Here is a 22,168-nt window from a genome sequence, read left to right on the forward strand (position 1 = left end):
CTAGTGCATCTGAACTTCTAGGGACAACAAAGAACCAACACAACAGAATAAACAAGTGCCTCTTGTGTCTGCCTGAGAACACTAATAGACCACAGTATAACCTGGCGAAGCGCAGAGAAGACGATCAAACTTGACTATCTAGAGGAAGTAAAACTCGTAACAAGGTTTCTGAAGGTGAACCTGCGGAGAAATCATTACCGGTACAGCCTGCTCGACCTCGGTCGACCAAGGCAGCCCGACCGACCTCCTGACGCTTAGGATCTCGCATTGCCCCCCGCCAACGGCAAACACGTCACCGGGCCTGCGCATCTCCCGAGGTAGGGGGCACGCGAGTGAGCGAGAGAGGTGCGCCGCGCGTAAAAGCAACCTCCGATGCTCAAGTAATGAGCCACTTTTGAGAATATAAGGAGTAGAAAGTACAGAAATTTGTGTTCAAACGTAGCAAGTAATACTCAAGTAAAGTACAGATATGTGAAAAATCTACTTAAGTACAGTAACAAAGTATTTGTACTTCGTTACTTCCCACCTCTGTACCCGAGGCAAGATATACATTTTTACTGACTCAATTCGTGACTCGAAACTTAATGTTGGAATTAAATTGCATCTCTTATGTCCTCCTTTATTCTCTGATTCAACAAGTTATAGTTTAAAGGGGACATAGCATGCAAATTCCACTTTGTTAGTGCTTCTACAGGTTAATGTGGGTATCTGGCATGTCTACCAACCCAAAAACTCTGGGAAAAAAACACTTGTGCGTTTTGTTATGGTTCCTCTAAGTCAGAAACGTCATGCTTGAGCGACTCGATTGAGCTTCCTGGGTTTTGTGTCGTAACAAGGCACTGGAAGTCTCCCTACATGGCCTTGGCCCACCCCCACCTCATCCCCCCCCGTCCCCCCACACTCGTTACGCCGGGTTTACACCGGAGGCAATGCTCATTAGCATTTAAAGGAACAGGCACTCAAAACAGGTCACTCTGTGGAGGGCTGTTTTATACAGGGTAAAAAGGGTGCTGTTTTAAATGATCCTTGTGGTATTTTGACCAAAGTATGTTACAGACATTTCATTAAGACCCCAAGGAACCATATCAACTTGTGGTAAAATGGGCATGCTATGTCCCCTTTAAGTCATGCAGATTTGTTAATTATTTGGGGATGTTTACTCCTAAATATCTCATGTGGTCCGAGTCCCATTTTTGTTGGATGTTAGAGCTTATGATCTGGCTAGGGCTGTAATTGAAACACAATATCTGGGTCTTTGGGATATTCCCTTTATTTCTTTATTTACTAAAAGTATCTAGAAAAGATGACGATTTAAGAATTGAAATCTCTGGTCTCAACAAGTAAATTAAAATATCGTCCGCGAATAAAGAAATTGTATGTACTTGACCTAGCATTTCGATACCTGTGATATCATCCTGATTGATCACTTGACTTAACGCTTCAATAAATATTGCAAATAGTAACAGGCTTATTGGGCAGTCCTGTCTAGTCCCTCTTTCCAGACCGAATGAGTTGGATATGGCTCCATTTACTTTTAGGCTTGCCCTAGGGTTATCATACAATGCTTGAATAGTTTTAGTAAAGGTCTGATGAAATCCAAAACCTTGAAGTACTCTATATAAAAACTTCCAATTGACTTGGTCGAAAGCCTTTTCCGCATCAGGCTCAATAATCCTGCCTGGAGATTATTTATATCTATATGTTCAATTACACGAAAGGTTGGACTAATGTCTGTTACAGAGACTTCCACTGTTGTCAGAACCCTGTGGAACACTGTGGTGAACTTTGGTGTGCATAGATGACTCATTAATTTGCACAAGTTGGAATCAATCAAAAAAATTGGATTTAGACCAGTGATGGTCAATAGTGTCAAATGCTGCACTAAGATCTAACAGAACGACCACAGACACAAATCCCTGATCTGAAGCTATTAGAAGGTCATTAGTGACTTTTGCCAAGGCTGTCTCCATGCTGTGATTCGCTCTAAACCCCGACTGAAAGTCTTCATGTACATGGACATATACTATACATATACTTTCCTGGAGAAACTCACACAGCTGATTGGCTACAACCTTTTCAAGGATTTTAGACAGGAAGGGGAGGTTATCCTCCTGCTTCATAATGTTGTTGTCTTAGGAAAATCTGTTTTCTTTTTATGTTGTCTGAGTAGATTTTCTTCCTGTCTATTTCCATTTTTATTCTTTGATTCATTGTATTTTTATGTTTATCCTCTGATTCTTTTAATTCAGTTTGCAACCGATCCAGTTTCTCTTTTCTTTTCTTTTTTAATTTGGAGCAATAGCCTATAATTTTTCCTCTCAGAACAGCTTTGCATGCGTCCCAAAGAATTGGTGGAGATACAGTACTTCACCATTATCATTCTCAGTCAAGTAATCTCTTATATCCATTCTTATCTGCTCCCTCATTTGATTCAGAATCCCTGTGTTCATCCTACAAATGGTAGAGACCTTGTTTCATTTACAGGTGTCAAGCAGACTGCCAAAACCGTGAACCTATTCATCCATTTCATGTAGAATATGTACTAATCAAATCTCTGGAAAAGTGTCTATCTCCTAGGTGGAAAGGCCTGTTCCAGATGCTGTTAACAACCAGAAAAGCCCTTAGGGTCCAAGGTAAAGCAAGATGGATCCACGCTTCAAGATACATGCCAGCCCTTCCCCCAGATGCCCATGAAGAGGTGACGCAGAGTGAAAGGGGCGGTTCTAGTAACTTAAATGTTCCACACACAATAAACCCTATTTGAAGTGAAAGAGCTAAATGAACTGCTAAGCAGAATAACTGACGACAATCACACTGACATGAATTAGAGGGGACTAGATGAAAAAAGCAGACTTGACTAAAACCATGCACCTCTGAGTTCCCTATGAGCAAAGAGAAACACGCAGATAATGACCTTTGACTGCATCTGTTAGAATGTACTGAGTTTGATGCGTTTTTCAATGTTTAATCCCATTTTTTAATAAGATTGATAACAGACCTCCAAGTATATAAGTTTGGCTGATGAGATACCCGACGCAAAGCCTGACACTTATTGGACGTTTCATAGGTAAAGGTAAATTAAATAATTAAGAAGGCGATGGAGAAATTCCTACATGACTTCACCTGTGTGTTTCTATATGTACACAAATCCCTAATACTTTTTATGATTTCTGTTACAAGTGTGATAGCTAGTAATCAGACAGCACATTTTTTGTCTAATAAATGTGCCTCTGCTCCTTTAATTCCCTAAATAATTAAGACATTCTAAATAATTCACCTTTTCGTGATTAATCATATATATCAATTGGTAGTCAATTCAAATATTTCATTCCAAGTTTCACTTTATGTTTGAACTTGTCTTTTGTTTTAATACATTTTAGTGTTCCTATTTGATGTAATTATTAAAGTGTTTTTATCACAAGGGTGTGAAGGTCTAAAGCTCCGGGTCAATTGGTAATCGTCTCATACAATGAGTGATTGGATTTTAAAGATTAAATTAGAGCAGGGGTGGGGAACATCCGGCAAGACCGTTTGATCCTACCCGCGAGGCAATCCATAAATACGGACACAGACACTCAATAGAGGAAAAGCTGGAATACTAACCTAACACATCCCCTCAACGTTTACTGAGCTGGTAACATAAATCCTGTGCCAAATGTTTAATATTGTTATTGTGACAGGCCTACCATAATATTTTTCATAATGCACCAAGTTAGAGGTTTCCTTGCACAGTTACACATATTCAAGCGAAATTGGTACTGCACAATGATATATCCTCAACTCAGTGATTCTCAAACTGTGTGGCGTGCCCCACTGGGGGAAATGTGAGGCTGAACTAATGTTTTGACGTCCGCATCTCTTTAAAGGTGGAACAGTAAACAAATCGTTCTTTCGCCGTAGCCAGGGGTCGGCAACCCGCGGCTCTGCAGCGGCTCCGCAGCGGCTCCCTGTACAGTGTTGTGCATGTCGCGCATATTTTTCGCGAACAATGAACTCACGTTCACGTTAATTTGTTAAATCATCATCGTATCAGGCCAGCATGAAATACCAGGAGCGGGCGAATGTGTGTGTGTGTGTGTGTGTGTGTGCCCCCAGACAGCGCACACACACACAAAGGCCCCGGGGCTCCCCCACTCATTCGCTCAGAGAGACACACACAGTGAGATCAGAGCTCGTTCACGTGAAGCAGCCGGTCAGTGACAAACAAGATACAGTGTTCAAAAACCAAGTTGAAAAGAAAGTACGATGAAGCCTATCTTGCTCTTGGGTTCACAGTGAATGAAGGAGGACATGAGGAGAGACCAGTGTGTATTTTAGGGCTGAAAACTCTGGCAGCTGACAGTATGAGACCCAACAAATTAAGAAGACACTTAGAAACATTACACCCCAGTCACATGCATGTGTTATTTTTGGTTGAGCTTCATCATCGTTGTAACAAAGTGATTATAATTTTATTTTTTTTTTCTCTATTTTTGAAAAAGTACAGACTGATGGAGGAATGTAGTGATAAATGTCACCAAAAGTACTTAAATTAAGTTGAATTTAAGCAAAGTTATTGCACTATTCTTTGAAAAAAGTGGCAAATGTCACAAAAAGTTGTTTGAAAAAGGTTTTTTATTTGCACATCAGAAATTCCTGAAAGTAATGTGAATTTAATGTTCATGTGTATGTTATGTAAATACACATGTTAAACTTGGCCCATTTTGTCACAATTTTGTTGGGGCAGGGGAGCGGGTGGGGCATGAAAAATATCCTAGCTCCAAAGTGGGGCATGACAGAAAAGGTTTGAGAACCACTGCCTTAATGTGTTCAATATTACATGAAAAACCCATACCCATAAATTGGTTTCTTTCATTGCTTACCACAGCATTTATTAGCATTCATGTATTGACTCATTAATTTCTCTTTTACACAAATCATACCATGACCAAATTGGCAACATGTTGTGCCCTAATTAAATACTGAATATTGTTAATATGAATGCCTGCATATAACATGCTGCAGCTTTCATTTAACATTGTATTATATTAATGATTTACTCTATGTTGTTGAATTCACTGCTAAATTTGCAAACACTGCGATACCCCAGAACTGGTTGCTTTTCCTGTATTACAGCATTTATAACCAAAAAGGAAAATTGGCAACAATGTGTCATACATAGCAATTGTACAAAACTTCGCCAAATTAAATAATCTATAATAGACCTCATCATGGGCTAATATCAAATACAATTACAACACAAATATACTGTTGCTAATGCAGGTTTTGCTTTCCCTTTCATGTAACAGCAAAAAGCAAAAGGCACTAGTAATGGGTACTAGGATGGGGTTTGATTCCCTATGGTAACCTGCTTACTGCTTTGACATTTACATGAAAGGCCACTTTAATATTACCTGTCTTAATATTGTATGTCACAAAAACAATCAAGAATTTACTATGCCCTGTGATTGATTTACATCATCTTTGCTTACTGGGTTCAATAGATGTTCATGCACAGTATGTGCACCACAGCCGTGGCCAGTAAGGTGCACATACTGTTTGCTACTTGCTCAGACCTGGGAATTTATAAACCAACCCAGCAGGACCCTGCAAGAGCAAAGTCTGCCACACTATACATTCTGTGTGTTTCTGTGCGTTGCAAATACATGGGAACTCCTCTTAATCAATACTTTTGTCTCTTCTGTTGCTTTTCTTGCCCTCAAACTACATGGCCCATAATACATGATTAGTGGGCGTGGTGTAGAGTCGCATGACAGACACAGGAAGTGGCGCATTTCTACTTTCCACAGTGCACAAAATGCACACAAGACTAAGCCGTTTCGCCCAATCCGTGTCAGCTCGTTGCCCCACGGTGGCAGCTGACCCCGACGTGCACAGGTGCGAGGGACCACAAGTGCTGCTTGCAGCCCTAGTGTTAGTTATATTTTTTCACTGTTTACCCCTGAAACTCCAAAAGTGTTTTTTGGACTCAAACACTCCACCCCTCCATCGGCATAGTGGTGAGTAGATTAGTGAATTTTCATTTTTCGGTGAACTATCCCTGAAGTTACTAAATCATGTTTGAAATACTTATGTACATATATATATGAAACAGAGCAGAGTGAACACCTACCGAAACATGACAGCAAGTGAAGAAATAATAGTGGCCCAGCCGGAAGTTGATATCATCCACATACCTCTTAAAAGGACTGGTGTGCTTGGCTGCTATGAAGTGGTCAGAGGCAGACTGCAGCTGTAGAGAGACCAAACAATATTTGATTAAAAGCCAACTAGATAAAACTACTTAAAGGTTCAGTGTCTAGAATTTGGTGACATCTAGTGGTGAGTGGTGAAGTTGCAGCTGAATACCCCTCACCTCACCCTTCCCTTCCAAACATGAAAGAGAACTTGTGGTAGCGTTGATTTTTAAAAAAAATATCAAAAGGTGTTTAGTATGTCCAGTCCAGGCTACTGTAAAAAAAAACATGGCGGCCTCCGTAGAGAGGACCTGCTGCCGATTTAAATATAAAGTAATTAAATATAAATGGTCCATTCTAGGGTAAAGAAAACAACAATTCGTACAATTTAGATGAAACACTTGTGAAAAAGGATTATTTTATATTCAATTTCTGCCAATAGAGCCATTTCACCTAAATGTTACACACTGGACCTTTAAATAAAAGGTTCTTTATTTCTAGGATATAAGAATATGACAATTAAATAATTTCTGTAAGTAACAATACAAGTGCTGGCCATAGAAAGAGAACATGAGTGGAAAAAGAGGAAAATAAATAACATTGTCAATTCAATTGACTTTTATTTGTAATGTGCAAAATCATAACTCACATCATCTCAGGGCACTTTACATGTTAGGTCGAGACCTTAAACATTATAGAGAAACCCAACAGTTCTGACAATAAGCAAGCACGTTGGCAACTGTGGAGAGAAACAACTCTTTCATTTACCGGAAGAAAACTCAAGCAGAACCAAACTCAATATGGGCGGCCAGCTACCTCGACAGAAAAAACAAATGTTAAATTAAATTCTACGAAAATACTAAGTTCTAACCCTTTTGCATCCAGCAGAAGACAGCAGCCAATTAAAAATGCAGCAGCAACCAACCATTTTCTGCCTTTACTAAAATTAGAAAATGAATTGAAAATAGTTGACTATGATGGAAGAAACATACACATTTTTATAAATAAAAAATAAATGCAGACAAAAATAACATTACATAATCCATATATTTTTTTATATGTAAATGTTTATATATATCTTAGTGCTCAAATGCAGCCACAGGACAATGTGTTATATTAGTTGGTTCTTCTTCTTCTGTATTGTATCAACGTGGCACCCAAAGGAATCAAATGCATGACTCATGACGCAGGAATCACATCTAAAAACTAATCAAATAAAATGTTATTTCTATAGCCCATATTCAAATCACAATTTGTCTCATAAGGCTTAACAGTGTGTGACATCCTCTGTCATTAACCCAGGGTAAAAACTACCAAAAAAAACCTCCTATTAACAGGGGGGAAAAAATGTAGAAACCTCAGAGAGAGCCACACGTGAGGGATCCCTCTCCCAGGATGGACAGAAGTGCAATAGATTAAGCAGGTAACTGAGAACATCAACAAAATAACAGTATTTACAACATTGATTAGTTTAATCAGTCCAGGGGTTCGGTACTCGGTAAGTCAGCCAAACAAGCAGAGGTATCCAAAGTGCTGGGCTTGAAGTGAGGATCTGAGATGAGACAGAATGAGAGTATAAAAAATAAGACCAGACAAATATTAAATTATATAATTAAATAAAAAACCTAAACACCTGGGCTGGATGTGACATATTGTAATGCTGGGAAATACTGTATACCCATAGAGCAGATGGCAGTTTATAAAACTCTTTATCAAAGTGCTGTACACAGAACACAGGAGTTTTTAAAGAACCTCAATTTACTGGTCAGGTGCAACTCATTGATGACTGATCGGTTTAATCAGAGTGGAGCTAGAGGAGAGACAAGAGAAAAACAGGGACACAGAACAGAAACACATACAGCCGTAACAAATTATATTATATAAGTGTAAAATTATAGAGAAATATAAGCATGAAATAATTGCAGGACAAAACAAGACATGAATAGGTGGTACAGTCTATCGTAAGTATACACCAATCAGGTTTTCGAGAAAGGTACAGCCCTGTTACTGATGCCACTCTTGCCTTGAATAACATAATTTTGGCTTTGGATAGAAACACTGTGCTGTATTACTTTTAAAAAGACTTTATCATATTGGTTTTGCCTCTGTTGCCTTTTAATGGTTTTAGAGCTATCTTACAGACACGCAGCAGTGTCTGATTTTGTAAAAACTTCAAAAGGTTTCCCACAAGCCTTTATCTTGGAGCCTGTCCTGTTCACAATTTATTTTGATGATATTGCCTCTCCTGTGATTGGGCGTACTAATCACCTTTATGCTGATGACACTATTTTGAACTGTACTGTCCATACTGCAAATTATGCTGTTTAATCCATTCAACATTGTTTCTCTAAAGTTGCTATCAGACATGTACAGCAACTCTGCAGCTCCTCCGTATTTTCTCCAGAGGAGGTGCATCTGTGAACGCAAATGTCCAAGTGAGACGCTGCACAGTTTCTGTGGACTTTCTCCACCTGTCCTCCTACTATAAAGTCTGTAGAAATCCAGGAGAAGTTAAAGTGTGAACACAGCAGGAGATCCCCGCTGGATTCACCGCGAGCCAGTGGGGGGGTTGATGACACTTCTAACTCGCGACGAACACAAAAATGAAAGGGACAATTATTTTGCAAGTTTATGTTCACTCTCTATTATTTTCTTCCATTACATTACATGTCATTTAGCTGACACTTTTATCCAATGGGACTTCCAATTAGTGCATTCAAAATCTATGAGGGGCCATTCAGGGTTGAAGGACACTTCGGCATGCAGATGAGGAAGACTGTTATCGATCCGCCGACCCTCTGGTTGGAGGACGACAGCTCTACCTCCTCAGCCACAGCCGCCCCTCTTCCGACAATGATTAATTGACGGAAAAACCTGTCATAAATATTTATATTTATTATTTAGCACAGCAGGGCTCCATCTGAGTGGCCAAATATATTGAAAATCAAATCATCATGCAGGGATGAATGTATGGCACATGAAACAAAATTTATCCTAATCTTTTTTGATACATATATCGTGCATGTTGACATCGCGATGACGATACATTTTTGATATATCTTGCAGCCCTAGTACAGACGCAGCGGCCCCTCGCTGTCCCACCAATAGTGTGTTTTATTGTTTCTACATATATGTCTAAATGTCCTTCTACTTCAAGGTACACATGCAGTTGCTAGGTTCTGCTAGACATCAGTAGAGAAAGTGGAAAAACTCAGCACCCCCCTAGAGTTGATCAGAAACTTTGCAGCCTTGGTCTGCTCTGCCTTACGCCAACATCACTGGACCTGACGGCTGTCTCCGACTGGGTGAGGAGACATGGCAAGCAGTGTGAGAGAAAGTGGAAATTGTGGAAGCCCTGAGGTGTCCAGGCTAGGCTAGCGGCTAACCTGCACTAACCAGCAATTCAACTGTCCTGCTCACTCCATTTACAACAAGATGGATCACATACAACTCCTGACAGCCAACCAACATGACATAAGGGACTGCTGTGTTTTAATTTTCACGGAAACAAGACCAAATGACAACATCCTGGACTCTACCGTGCAGCTGAATCGGCTAACATGCTACAGGGCAGACAGAGCCACAGGCCCCAGTTGTAAGACCCATGGCGGTAGTGTGTGTGTTTACATCAGTGATGCTTGGTGTTGCAATGCTGTTGTAAACTCTAGTTTATGATCATCAAGTGTCTACCTTTTTACCTGCCAAAGGAATTTACTGCTATTCTGCTAGTAGTTATATGCATCCTTCCCACCCACAACAACCACAACAGAGAGGCGGTGCTCAGTGGACTGTACCAGGCTGTCAATGATACCACCCAGATGGATTACCCATTTTTGCTGGGAATTTCAACCACACAAACCGAAAGATAGTTTTTCCGAAACTCCCTCCAACCTGAGGAAATAACACTGGACTTAACAACAAATCAAAGAGAAACAGCATTTCAATCCCATTTTTGTCCTGTTTACTTGTCAGTTTTTACAATAAAAATGACTGTCTTTACTTAGAAAATTTCTGGTAAATCCAATGACGTTTAAACCAGAAGGACCACTTCCTGTTTCCAGTAGGTGGTCCCAGAATGAATATTGTTCTTTGAATATCTTGCGGCCAGGACCCTTACCAATAGGGATGAGCGAGTACTCCATTATCTGTATCTGTTCAATCAACTAAATTATCCGTATCCGTACTCGGAAAGGGTGAGACTTAAATCGGAAGCGGATACTTTTATTGTTTATTTGAAAACTATTTACAGAGAAGCCTTAGAATTTAGATTCCGATCAATGTTTTTGATCACAAGAGTAAGAGAACAATTCAGAACACGTTTTTTATAAACTTCAGTGAATCAGTGAACACAACACATGCAGTATTAAGAAATATTAAGTAAAATGCAGGTTTTCCTAAACATACTCAACTCAATGATTTTTCATACTCAACTTTTTTAAAACTACATTTAAACAGTTTGATGTTTGTGTGTGAGACTGATCACAGGGCTTTTTTACCACTTCTACCACTTTGCCTGGATTTAAGCAATACTGAGGTCCAATTTCCAGGGGCCGGAGGGCAGCATCCCCAGAAATTTGGGGGGGATTCCCCCCTTCTAAATATGCACATTTTAAGATGTTTGGAGAGCAGTAGCTTCCATCTGCAGCAATGGTTTCGGCGTCTGTTCCATTTTTTCTGCGCGCCGTGAGCAAATCGGCCGAGAAAACACACTGAAAATTTATATAAATGATATATTATATATGATATAAATGATCAAATATGCATCCTATACTTTTGATTTTCCTGCTGTTCTCCTGGAGTTTCAATTTCCCAGATTTTTACCCCACATGATGAAATTTCCCCATCCACTGTAATTGTTTTTTTTAATTATGTATTTACCAATTTGTCAGTTGTGTCTAAACAGACAGACACACACAAGCAAGCAGACAGACAGATGGGGGGGTGGCTATAGGCTTGCGTAGGTCAGTCACTTGTGAAGACCATCATCATTTACCCTCTAACCCCTACATTGAACGGAGCATACAACAACCAGTGGAGAAAGCAGAATCGCGGGCTGACCGGCGCAGAGAAATGCGCTTCCAGTGTGAATAGCCAGGCGGCTGCTCGCACGAGAATTGACGCTTCACGGCACTTCCTCCTCTGTTGTGTCCCTGGCGTTAGCCTACGTTACCTGCTGTGGTAGTTGTTCTTCTAATTGATTTGGTGGGTTTTCTGCCTGTTGGTTGACACGGCGCTGAGCCTACCCCAAAAGCACTGCATTGACCAAAGATTGTATATTTACGGGAAGATTATCCACTCAACTGCCTACTTACTCAACCACTGCCCACATACACACACAAGCAATGACGGTGATGATCAGACAGAGGAGCACATCGTTTTTTTTTTTTTATAATACAGAGGTCCGGACCTCGGTGTCCTGAATGGTAGCTACGGCAATGCGGCACCCTCTTTCTAGCCGGGCTGGGTGCACGCTGACTCGGCCAGTGGACGCTGAGAATATATGATCATAGATAACGATGTTACACGTTAGTATCCCTGTGGACAGAGTGTCTATGACGACGACAAGATTGTGTTGTGTGGCGCAGCAGCAGTGAACGTTTTCATTCATCACGAGTACGGATATTGACACATTTTACTCCATACAATCCAGTAGCCAGTCAGATTTACCTTTAGCCTCAGCGTACCCTCAAGTTTGGCCCCTTGATTACAAGGCCAAAACAGTTAATGACGCTAAGGTGCTAAGGAAAATTTTGTCCCTAACATTTGCTAGTGGCCATTAACACCTGCTAACATTTACTGGTAGTTGGTGACCTAAATTGTGCACAAGATCATCAAATGTACAAGGGATATTCAACACCCTGTCCTATAATCTAAATGATTGTAGCTGGATGCATCCAGTGACACTATGAGTAGGATAGCTGACCACAAGGGAAATACCTTGTGACGGCAAGGAAAGACAAATGACTGGAAGGAAAGACCCCACAAGGGCTGACATGGGTTAGCTACCCATACTGGCAGGATCCAATACGAATTGGTATTTGGAGACACCCAATAATGGCTATGAAAACTAAACTGAAAATATTCCAAGAGTCGACAAGAGTGGGGGCGGAAGACGACTCACTAACGGACCACACGACTAATGACCCTGGAATGGAGATGACAAAGAGGAAGGGAAGCACAATTTAAGAAGCTAACATGACAGAATCTGACAAGAAGCTCCAGGTGTGTCCCTGTGGCTGGACGAAAATAACATCTGCAAAGGGCCTAAAAATACACAGAGGAAAGAAGAAGTGCTTGATCGAAAGACAGCAGGGATCTTGCATTGATCAGTACTTTCTAAGAAGTCAATCAAGTCAGTCATGTGAAGTCCAGCGACAGGTCTCAACCCAAACTTTGCGGGATATCAGTCCCCCTGTATCTGAGGGATATCTGAAAGGTAAACTCAAGCATCGGCGCAGTAGCATGAGAGGATATAGAGCCCACTCAGCCAGAAAAACCAACAAGGGGAAAGAAACCTTTACAAACCAAAGCAAAGGTGAAGCGGCCTGGAGCTTCAGAAAAAGCAAAATGGGAGGCCATCAATGCAGACCTAAGCACTATCCTCCGAAAGATAAAGGGCACAGTTGAGACAAAGCTTGAAAGGATGGGTAACGTCATATACAGTGGGGCAAAAAAGTATTTAGTCAGCCACCAATTGTGCAAGTTCTCCCACTTAAAAAGATGAGAGATGCCTGTAATTTTCATCATAGGTACACTTCAACTATGAGAGACAGAATGGGGGGAAAGAATCCAGGAAATCACATTGTAGGATTTTTAATGAATTAATTGGTAAATTCCTCGGTAAAATAAGTATTTGGTCACCTACAAACAAGCAAGATTTCTGGCTCTCACAGACCTGTAACTTCTTCAAGAGGCTCCTCTGTCCTCCACTCGTTACCTGTATTAATGGCACCTGTTTGAACTCGTTATCAGTATAAAAGACACCTGTCCACAACCTCAAACAGTCACAATCCAAACTCCACTATGGCCAAGACCAAAGAGCTGTCAAAGGACACCAGAAACAAAATTGTAGACCTGCACCAGGCTGGGAAGACTGAATCTGCAATAGGTAAGCAGCTTGGTGTGAAGAAATCAACTGTGGGAGCAATTATTAGAAAATGGAAGACATACAAGACCACTGATAATCTCCCTCGATCTGGGGCTCCACGCAAGATCTCACCCGTGGGGTCAAAATGATCACAAGAACGGTGAACAAAAATCCCAGAACCACACGGGGGGACCTAGTGAATGACCTGCAGAGAGCTGGGACCAAAGTAACAAAGGCTACCATCAGTAACACACTACGCCGCCAGGGACTCAAATCCTGCAGTGCCAGACGTGTCCCCCTGCTTAAGCCAGTACATGTCCAGGCCCGTCTGAAGTTTGCTAGAGAGCATTTGGATGATCCAGAAGAGGATTGGGAGAATGTCATATGGTCAGATGAAACCAAAATATAACTTTTTGGTAAAAACTCAACTCGTCGTGTTTGGAGGAGAAAGAATGCCGAGTTGCATCCAAAGAACACCATACCTACTGTGAAGCATGGGGGTGGAAACATCATGCTTTGGGGCTGTTTTTCTGCAAGGGGACCAGGACGACTGATCCGTGTAAAGGAAAGAATGAATGGGGCCATGTATCGTGAGATTTTGAGTGAAAACCTCCTTCCATCAGCAAGGGCATTGAAGATGAAACGTGGCTGGGTCTTTCAGCATGACAATGATCCCAAACACACCACCCGGCAACGAGTGGCTTCGGAAGAAGCATTTCAAGGTCCTGGAGTGGCCTAGCCAGTCTCCAGATCTCAACCCCATAGAAAATCTGTGGAGGGAGTTGAAAGTCCGTGTTGCCCAGCGACAGCCCCAAAACATCACTGCTCTAGAGGAGATCTGCATGGAAGAATGGGCCAAAATACCAGCAACAGTGTGTGAAAAGCTTGTGAAGACTTACAGAAAACGTTTGACCTCTGTCATTGCCAACAAAGGGTATATAACAAAGTATTGAGATGAACTTTTGTTATTGACCAAATACTTATTATTGTATTACACCATAATTTGCAAATAAATTCTTTAAAAATCCTACAATGTGATTTCCTGGATTTTCTTTTCTCATTTTGTCTCTCATAGTTGAGGTATACCTATGATGAAAATTACAGGCCTCTCTCATCTTTTTAAGTGGGAGAACTTGCACAATTGGTGGCTGACTAAATACTTTTTTGCCCCACTGTATGACTACGGAGCGTAACATTTTGAAATGACACAGAAAGAACGGATAACACCAACAATGGAAACCAAGTCCAGAAGGCAGCTGGAAATATAACGCCTGGTACAAGGCTGCAGGCAGCTTAAAAAGCAGTGGAAGAGGAGGAGAAGGGGGGAATTAACATACCACAGGAGAACATCAAGAGTCGACTGACAACCTTAAGGCGAGCAGAGCGTCTAAGAACAGCTTGGAAAAGAAAAGAACAAGCAAGAACCCTTTTTAAAGACCCCTTCAAGTCCGTGAAATCTCTCTTCACCACAAAGAAGGGAATAATCCTGAGGACCTCAAAGCAGGATGTAGAGGAGCAACTGGAAAGAACACACTCTGATCCAAAGAGACATGGTCCAATAGCCATTCCATCTGATATAGCACACCCATTGAGCAGCCAGAACACCAAATGGAACGTGAGCCCTATGAAATGGAAAGAAGTGGAGAACACAGTGAGGCGGGCAAGAGCATCATCAGCCCTGAATGGTGTCCCGTACAGGGTATACAAAAATGTCATTCACTCACATGGCATTTCCTACCATAGCTATGCTGATGACACCCAACTAATCCTCTCTTTTCCCCAATCTGAAACACAGGTAGCAGCACGAATCTCTGCCTGTCTGACTGACATCTCTCAGTGGATGTCCGCACACCACCTCAAAATTGACAAGACCGAACTACTTTTCCTTCCAGGGAAAGGCTCTCCCACCCATGACCTGACTATTACCTTTGAAAACTCTGTGTTAGCCCCAACCCAGACTGCTAGGAACCTGGGTGTGACACTCGACAGTCAACTCTCCCTTACTGCCAACATTACTGCAACAACACATTCCTATAGATACATGCTGCACAACATCAGGAGAAAAAGTCCCCTTCTCACTCAGAAGGTGGTGCAGGTTCTGGTCCAGGCCCTGGTCATCTCACGCCTAGACTATTGTAACTCCCTCCTGGCAGGCCTACCTGCTAGTGCCATCCGACCTCTGCAGCTCATCCAGAATGCAGCAGCTCGACTGGTCTTTAACCTACCTAAATTCACTCACACTACTACGCTCCTCTGCTCCCTTCACTGGTTCCCAGAGGCTGCCTGCATCCGTTTCAAAACATTAGTACTTGCGTACCGTGCTGCGAATGGATCCAGCCCGTTCACTCCGCTCTGCATCTGCCAATCAGCTTGTTGCTCCCTCACTGCAAGCTAAACACTCAACAAAATCACGACTGTTTGCTGTCCTGGCTCCTAAATGGTGGAATAAGCTCCCCAATGACATCAGGACAGCAGAAAGTCTATACATCTCCTAAAGACACATCTCTTCCGACTATACCTTGAATAAAAAATAAATACATTTAAAAAAAAGTTTAAAATACAAATTTTGTAGCACTTAAATGGCACTTACTTATAGCACTTTATAGTTTGGCTTTCTTGAAGAAAATTGTATTTTCTTGATTCTTGTTCTGGGTTTGTACCCTCATGGTTGAATGCACTTATTGTAAGTCGCTTTGGATAAAAGCGTCAGCTAAATGAAATGTAATGTAATGTAATGATCTAGGGATCCATAGACAAGCCATGCGCCAGACCATAAAAGAAACATCACACACTGCAGAACGCTGCAGCCAATAGCTCTGGATCAGGAGGAAAGATCCCAACTGGGCCCCAAGATGCTAGGGACATGCACCCAGATGGTGACTTGTGATTAAAAGCCGAAACACCTGATGTGATGTAAAGATGTCTGTTATACTGACCGGGCCACATGGCTTTCATAGTACTGCCATACAAGCGAGTAGCCAGTCAGATTTATTTAAGTTCGGCCTGTATCATTGATTAAAAGGTCAAGACACTTGATGACGCTAAGGTGCTAAGGGAGGTTATGTCCCTAACATCCACTGGTGGCCAGTAACACCTGCTTACATCTACTCGTAGTTGGTAACCTAAATTATGCAGAAGCCTTTCAAGCGTACAAGGGATAGTCAACATCTTGTCCTATATTCTAAACATATAAAAGTTGACAGAAATAGGAGCTAAAACATGGATGTTACAGCTACTTGTAATTTCAATGGCGAGACTGTTACAGCTAGGGGGCAGTATGACTATTATCAATTATTATCATATGTAAATGTAAGTTTGAGGCAGAATGGAAAAAATACTACTTTACTGTTTTCAGGCGAATCATCGAAATGTGCCACCACGACCACTCTACAGACAAACTCACGGTAGAAATACACCTCTTATTGAAAAAGTCCCTCACATGACATATACCAAATTGAAGTACATCGGATGAAATCTGTAGGAGGAGTAGAATTTTAAAGCATGACCGAAAACGTGAAAAATCAAGTTAAATTTGCATTACATTTTTCTAGGCGAAAGTAAATGAATATGATGACCCTCTGTAAAGATTTGTAGGAGACACTATTGAGCCATTTTTGGAAGAACTTTCCCGAGCACATTAAAGTATGTAAATTTTTACCAGACCTGAAGCAGATGCAAAACTTGAGTTTTCAAGAATCTGCAATGACGTTACAACAACTTCCTGTTTGTTGGCGTTCCATCAAAGGTCGCCATTCAACATAAAGGCACCAACATGGTACTTCCTGTCACAGCTAGTGGATGCTCTGAATATTATAGTATATTGGCACAACCGAGAATCCTGTTATTTATTCAGACAGCTTCTCTCCGATCAAACTTGATCAGCTGACCCCAATTATCTAATCGTCTAAACCAGGGGTCGGCAACCTGCGGCTCTTCAACCCCTCTGCAGTGGCTCCCTGTACAGTGTTTGGCATGAACACGTTCATATTTTTCATGACCGATGAACTGAACGAATCAGTTTACATATGATGAACGTGAACGTAAGTGACTTGCTCAGAGAGACACACGCAGTGAGATCAGAGCTCGTTCACGTGAAGCAGCCGGTAACTGACCGAACAGTGGAAACAGTGAAAACACCAAGTTTCTCTGGTCACAGCTGCTCAGTGATGAGCTCCACTGCTCAATGATCAGAGCAGAAGCTGCAGTTGATTTGTATTAAACATTATTATTTGTACCGAGCTGGAGTTTCTGTGTCCTCCTCTACTCTGCTCTCACTTTAACTAATAAACACTCATCACTAGTTATCAGGACCTGATCAGTACATGAAATAACTTAGTGTTTATTTGATTCGCTCCATAATTTATGAGGCTGCATTTAAACATCATGAAAAATGACTCGTCAACATTCTGTGCTCAGTACAACACGAGACGTGACGCACAGTCAGGACTCAGTGTTAAAATGACCGGAGCGACAGGCATACATGATCCGACACCATAGATTAATAACTAAACACATGATCGTAAGTGTTGAGGAATTTTTGACCACCCTCACACATTACTGTATATGCCAATATATATTATGTATATAATGTATATTATATCTGTACAGGAGAATAGTGCCTGTCTAAATTCCGCAGATACTCTATTCTCTCTTTAAGCAGTGCCAAAGGTCAGGTTGTAGATAAAGGACCAACCAACAATGCATTTTTTTGTCTATGTTTAGGGACTTTAATATCTAATTCAGATGCACCAGACAGAGAGGCACCAACTTCAACTCTCACCAACTTTTATCAGTGGCAAGACATAAGGACACAATGTGATTTAGGAATGCATACTTTAGGCTTAACTATCCAACAAGATGCGAACCTACATGTAACATAGAGAGTGACAGCAATTCTAGCCATTCATGGATGTGCTGTTAGAATGGGTGACACGAGTAGAGGAAGATATACAGTATGGGGATGTTGTGGGAGACATCATCAGACTTTTGCTCATGTTACTCTGTTAGCGTTTGTATATTGTTGCACCTTCTGGTCTCCTTGATGCATCAAGTCTATATTAAAATCTTCTGCATCAACTGCTGCCTGAGTTCTCCTTTCAGCAGCTTCCAGAAAACTTCCATAATAAGTTTGTCACCTAAATTATCCCAATAAGAAATGGAACAAATGAACGTGAACTAGTTCATTTTTATCTACATGAACTGAACTTTGAACTAGTTCATTTTAAGTGTGAACTGGCACAACACTGAGTATAACTATATATAAAACTTTATAAGCTGTGTTATCAAATATATATATTCAATTTGATGGTAAAGGTTGCCAACCCCTGGTCTAAAACCAACAACTTGTATTTTAGACCCCATTCCAACAAAGTTACTTAATAAATACCACTTTACTGAATACAGTCAATAAATCGTTATCAGGATATGTACCACAGTCCTTTAGGCAAGCATTAATCAAGCCCCTTCTTAAAGAACCCACTCTGAACCAGGAGGTTTTAGCAAACTACAGACCAATATCCAACCTCCACTTCCTGTTTAAAATCCTTGAGAAAGTTGTAGCCAATTAGCTGTGTGACTTTCTTCAGAAAGATAATGTATATGAAGACTTTCAATCAGGGTTTAGAGCTCATCACTGCACAGAGAAAGACTTGATGTAAGTCACAAATTACCTTCTCATAGCTTCAGATCAAGAGTTTGTGTCTGTCCTTGTCCTGTTAGTGCAGCATTCGACACTATTGATAAACACATCTTACTACAGAAACTAGAAAAGTAAATTTGCACTAAAAGAACTGCCCTAAACTGGTTTAAATCCTATTGATTTCAATTTGTGCAAATTAATCATGAGAACAGTGCGCATCAAAGTTAATCATGGGGTTCCTCAGGGTTCTGTGCTTGGCTCAATTTCATTCATATATGATTCCATTAAGAATCATTATCAGGAGACACTTTTCACTGTTATGCGGACGACACCCATTTATACTTATACAATAAAACCAGAGCAATGTAGTCAATTAACTAAACTTCGAGCATGTTTCCAGGACATAAAAACCTGGATGACCCACAATTTTCTCCTGTTAAACTCAGATAAAACAGGTTCTAATACTCTGCCCTAAACACTTTACAGATACATTATCTAATGATTTAGCTTCTCTAGATGGCATTGCCCTTGCTTCCAGTGAAACTGTCGGGAATTTGGGAGTTATCTTTGACCCCGATTTGTCCTTTAATTCTTATTTAAAACAAATTTCTAGGACTGCATTCTTTAACTTACATATTGTAAAAGGATGCAGAAAAAATTTGTCCAAGTCTTTTCAGGGACTTGGTTATTAGAAACCGTATGATCAGACTCTACTAGTAAGTCATTACTAGCTCAAGCTTGCAGAATTAGGCTTTACATATTAAAGCATAAGGGGTGCAGTAACTGATGATCTTTGATAAGCATTATTACTTATTGTGGAGCCTGACATAGCAGGGTAAGCATGGACGAAGGAGAGCCAGATGTAGCAATGCTGCTTTTAAGGGAGTGAGGGGGAAAGCATTCAGGTGTTAAGCCGCTGCTCTGGCAGACATTGCTATTGCTTTGAGGAGATCTCGTAACGGGTTTTCAACCATTGTGGGTGAGCAGGGGTGCCAACAGATGGGTGTTTCATAATAGAAGTGAAAGAACAGAAAGCAGTATTATTCTTAGCAATAATAGTTTGAGTGTCTTGACAAGATCTATCAGTCTTTGACTCTAAGGTTAGAGAAGGTGAGCTCATGTAGAGGATTAAATGAGAGAATGCCCTTAGCAGGATTGCTAGAAATTAAAGTACTCACCGATTTAGTAGTACTGACTAGAAAAACAAACTATGCATAACTCTGGTAATTGTAGGGGCTTTTATAGATGACTTCTATTGTCTCAGCATTGACGCATTACAAAGTAATTTGTTCCCTGATCTATCTACTGCTATGTAGGAAGTGGGTGACGACAATTGAAATGAATGATGACCATTGGATTTGGAATGAATGTTATGGGAATTTAATCCCCCTCTGTTGGTCTCTACGTTAATGTCTGGTTGGCCAGAAGGGGCTGGATCAGTAAAACTGAGGGAATATAAAGATGTTGAAAATGGCCGCAACAAACCAGGATTTAATATCTGCTCTGATGCGAGACAACTAAATTGTGGAAAGGCATAGAGATTTCTCTCTAAGAGAGTGAATATGCTGCGGGCAGGGAGGACGAGACAAGGTCAATTACAAAGTAACACTTCTAAGAGGATGTTAAAAAAGTAAGGGCTACTTTGGCAACCATATGGCAACACTATTTATACCAAAATACCATTGTAATTGGAAAGTGACATGACTTAGAAGGCATCTGTAATATCATGCCTTTCCCAACAACTCACTGCAATGTCAGCAGAGGCATAGAACAAAAAAATGCTTCTCTTCTCTATTTATATTAAATTCATATGAAAAATTATACCTGTAACTTTAAGTATGATTTAGAGAAGAGAAAGCTGGATTTTGAGGGGTAAGATTTCAAGGTCGAAAGTTCTTACAGTGTAGTTCTTGGACGGAGAGGGCTAGTGTGGAAGAAAAGAACCCCGGATGGAACAGGTTAGGGTGTGATGCCAGGTAAAATGCCATCTGATTAGGAGCAGGTTGATTACGGACCGATCAAGTCTTTAATTCAATTTCTGAATGTACGTGGCTGCAGGGCTCGACAACACGGCCAAAAAGAAAGAGATGAATTAGTATCATTATTATTATTATTATGATAATCATAATTTTTGTTTCACAATATTGATAATTATCATGATAAATGTTGCATTGTTAATATTTCTTTTAAGATTAAAGACTGATTATTCATTTATTTATCTTTCTATCCTGGGTGAAAAATGTGTTATACCTCCTCGCTGCTCTTGTGCAATGTATAAGCAATATATCAATATATATATGTATTGTACCTTTGCAATATTATTGACCTTTGATACATAATAATTCATACTGCGATGATTGTTGATATTGATATTGTTTTATTGCCCATCCTTACATGGCAGCTTTTGTAACTTGAATAAATTTGCCTTATGTAAGTAAGTATGCTATAACGAGTGTAATCAGTGATACAATTTTCAGGGTTCATCTGTTGATACATTTTCAACATTGCATGTCTGTCAAGCTCATCCAAGATAAACGGTTGGAATGGAGAGAGTGGCACCACTGTACAGTTTTCTAAAGTCTTTCTGCTGAAACCAAAACACTGTGCTTCACATAAAGCATATCACTGACAACATCCCAAACATTTGTCCTCCCAAAATACTGGCCAACTCAGCACCATGTTCACATGTCTATGGCATACTAAGCTGTTGACTCTGCTGAAATTTTCTCAGAATTTGGACTTGACTTGCCCTATTGTTATTAAACTTTCCCAGTATTCCATTAAAAAACTCAAATTAAAAACACCACAAAGAATACACTGGTCCTCAGTCACATACTCATCCTATATAAATGTACAATTTAAAAACTGCTCAAAACAAACATAGGTAAAAAGCTATAACCGGCTGCTGTTTTGAGTTGGTCGACTCGCCAAATGACTCTGTTTGCTGCCGAAGTAAATCAGAAACAGGCTGAAGTGAACACCACATTTCTTTTCGGGAGGAGAGGATGACTGAGTTGAAAAGCAAAGCCGCGGGCCCAGTGTGAAGGAGTCAAAGCGGAAAAGGGGGGCACACAATACCAAAATTGCAGTAAGAGCTAAACTAAAGAGAGAAGCCAGATCGCAGATCTGAATAGTGTGTAAAAAACTGTGGGTGTACATTTAAATGTGTACAAACTGCTTAAACTTAAGAGTTTGCTGTTAAGTCTTTTCACAAAAGTGACTTTTTTGGGCTGTAGTATTTTACAGGAAACTGTCCGTCGTCGTCAC

The 22,168-nt window shown here is 40.6% G+C and overlaps 1 protein-coding gene and 1 long non-coding RNA gene across 4 annotated transcripts in view; one reads left to right on the top strand and one right to left on the bottom strand.

Annotated features, from left to right (window-relative positions):
• The window catches only part of zfr (zinc finger RNA binding protein), a 1,162,720-nt gene that overhangs the window by 104,834 nt on the left and 1,035,718 nt on the right, over window positions 1-22,168 (top strand). The gene's annotated exons all lie outside the window — the stretch shown is intronic.
• The window catches only part of LOC124852399, a 51,426-nt gene that overhangs the window by 17,102 nt on the left and 12,156 nt on the right, over window positions 1-22,168 (bottom strand). Inside the window, exon 2 of one of the 2 annotated variants that reach the window (XR_007032956.1) lies at window positions 6,177-6,232. This is a non-coding gene — a long non-coding RNA (uncharacterized LOC124852399). Of the gene's footprint in view, window positions 1-6,112; window positions 6,233-22,168 lie in introns of both variants that reach the window. The other variant, XR_007032955.1, reaches the window with a different exon arrangement.

The sequence above is a fragment of the Hippoglossus stenolepis genome, chromosome 9 (assembly GCF_022539355.2).
Source record: "Hippoglossus stenolepis isolate QCI-W04-F060 chromosome 9, HSTE1.2, whole genome shotgun sequence".
Taxonomy (NCBI): Eukaryota; Metazoa; Chordata; class Actinopteri; order Pleuronectiformes; family Pleuronectidae; genus Hippoglossus; species Hippoglossus stenolepis.